The sequence below is a fragment of the Palaemon carinicauda genome, chromosome 22 (assembly GCF_036898095.1).
Source record: "Palaemon carinicauda isolate YSFRI2023 chromosome 22, ASM3689809v2, whole genome shotgun sequence".
NCBI lineage: Eukaryota > Metazoa > Arthropoda > Malacostraca > Decapoda > Palaemonidae > Palaemon > Palaemon carinicauda.
In genome coordinates this window covers 1,846,056-1,848,555 of record NC_090746.1, presented here as the reverse complement: position 1 = coordinate 1,848,555, position 2,500 = coordinate 1,846,056, and the positions used below count along the sequence as shown (strand labels likewise).

Below are 2,500 nucleotides of genomic sequence, written 5' to 3'. Positions count from 1 at the left end.
CTGACCATATCCAGGAAATTACCTAGCAAAATCAAACCATTGTTCTCTAGTCTTGGGTAGTGTCATAGCCTCTGTACCATGGTCTTCCACTGTCTTGAGTTAGAGTTCTCTTGCTTAAGGGTACACTCGGGCACACTTTTCTATCTTATTTCTCTTCCTATTTTTAGTTAAAGCATTTATAGTCTGTTTAGTAAATATTTATTTAAATGTTGTTACTGCTCTTTAAATATTTTATTTTCCCTTGTTTCCTTTCCTCACTGGGCTATTTTCCCTGTTGGGGCCCCTGGGCTTATAGCATCCTGCTTTTCCAACTAAGGTTGTAGCTTAGCAATTAATAATAATAATAATAATAATAATAATAATAATAATAATAATAATGGAAAATTCAACAGCGTATGAAACCAATATGTATGGCATTTCTAGACAATGTGAAAGCTTTTGAGTCGGTCAAAACCTTGGCAATAATGAAAGCCTTTCAAAGTCAAGGAATATATGAATCTTATGCTAGAACACTTGAGATATCTATACAGGAAGTACAGCAAACCTAAAACTATATAAATATAGTCAGCAAAATCCAATTTAAAAAACGAGTTAGACAGGGAGACCCTTATCTCTCCTAAATTATTCACAGCATGCCTAGAAGATGTTAGTAAAAATTTAGATTAGGAAAATATAGGAACTAACATTAATTCCTTATAACTTAACAACTTAAGATTTGCCGATGACATAGTTATGTTTAGTAAATAATGGGAGGAATGGCCTAAGATTATAGAAGGTTTTAATAGAGAAAGCAGAAATGTAAGACTGAAAATAAATATGAGTAATACTAAGAAGATGGTAAATGAAAATAAATATGAGTAATACTAAGAAGATGGTAAATGAAAATAAATATGAGTAATACTAAGAAGATGGTAAATGAAAATAAATATGAGTAATACTAAGAAGATGGTAAATGAAAATAAATATGAGTAATACTAAGAAGATGGTAAATGAAAATAAATATGAGTAATACTAAGAAGATGGTAAATGAAAATAAATATGAGTAATACTAAGAAGATGGTAAATGAAAATAAATATGAGTAATACTAAGAAGATGGTAAATGAAAATAAATATGAGTAATACTAAGAAGATGGTAAATGAAAATAAAGAGACAACAAATAACGGGTATGGACGAACCTCTAGAAATGGTTAATGAATACATTTACTTCGGACAGAGAGTAAGTGTATCCTCAGGACACGAGACCGAAATTAAAAGGAGGATAAGCATGGAATGGATATTTTTTGGTAAATAAAATGAGATCATGAAAAATAAAATTCCCCTTTCTCTAAAGAGAAAGAGTATTTAATCATATGGTCCTACAAGTTTTAACTTATGCAACAGACCCATGGAGCCTTACTAAAGCTTTAGAACATAAACTAGTTACATCTCAGAGTTGTGTGAAGAAAAATGATGGGAATAAGATTTATAGACAGAAAAGGAGCAACATGGATACGAGAGCAAGGTAGAGTACAGGATATTCTAAGAACACGAAAGAAAAAGAAATGGACATGGGCAGGACTACTGTATAATGAGAATGACAGACAATAGATAGACATTAAATATAACATAATGGGTCCCTAGAGATGGCAAAAGAAGCTGGAGAAAAAAAAATACAAGGGGATGGACACCTATAAGGCTTTTGTTTTGCAGAGGACTAGTAGCGGCAGACGATGATGATGATGATATTATATATATGTTTGTGTGTGTATATGTATGTATATATATATATATATACATATATATATACTGTATATATATATATATATATATATATATATGTATATATATATATATATATACATATATACAGTATATATATATGTATATATATATATATATATATATATATATATATATATATATGAAGGTTCAACAAATAGGACTACAGTAGATCTGTCATGTAATGCTATGTCATTAACTAGAAAGTGGAGATGGACGAAAGAAGAATGGCGAGGAGATGGTGTAAGAACATAGCAAATGAAATGCGGTTGACACAGCCAAGAGACCAAGATACCTGGGCCAGAAGATGGCGGGCTGGGTTGATAGCAAGCAGTGATTGAACACAAAGTAAAGGACCCTTACTAGTTCTTTTAAGATATCTGTTCAACACTAACCTTCTTCAAGGGAGTTTCTGAACCATTCACTTCTTTAAAGGAATGTTATAACTCTACCTTTGTCCTGGGATAGTTTCATTGCAATCCATTCTCGAAAGAAAACTGAAGTGTTACCTGTTTTTAGAGATAGTTTCAACCTTGCCTATTTCTATGGGATGTTTTCAACTTCACCATTTCAAGAAACATTTTCAACACTGGAGACGATGTGCGTTAAAGGCTCATAGGAAACAGCAACCCCATATAGAAATGGGTAAAAGCATAATATATATATATATATATATATATATATATATATATATATATATATATATATATATATATATACAGTATATATATATATATATA

At 30.6% G+C, this 2,500-nt stretch overlaps 1 protein-coding gene across 2 annotated transcripts in view; it reads right to left on the bottom strand.

Moving 5' to 3' along the window:
* The window catches only part of LOC137616269 (cAMP-dependent protein kinase inhibitor alpha-like), a 600,285-nt gene that overhangs the window by 432,298 nt on the left and 165,487 nt on the right, over positions 1-2,500 (bottom strand). The gene's annotated exons all lie outside the window — the stretch shown is intronic.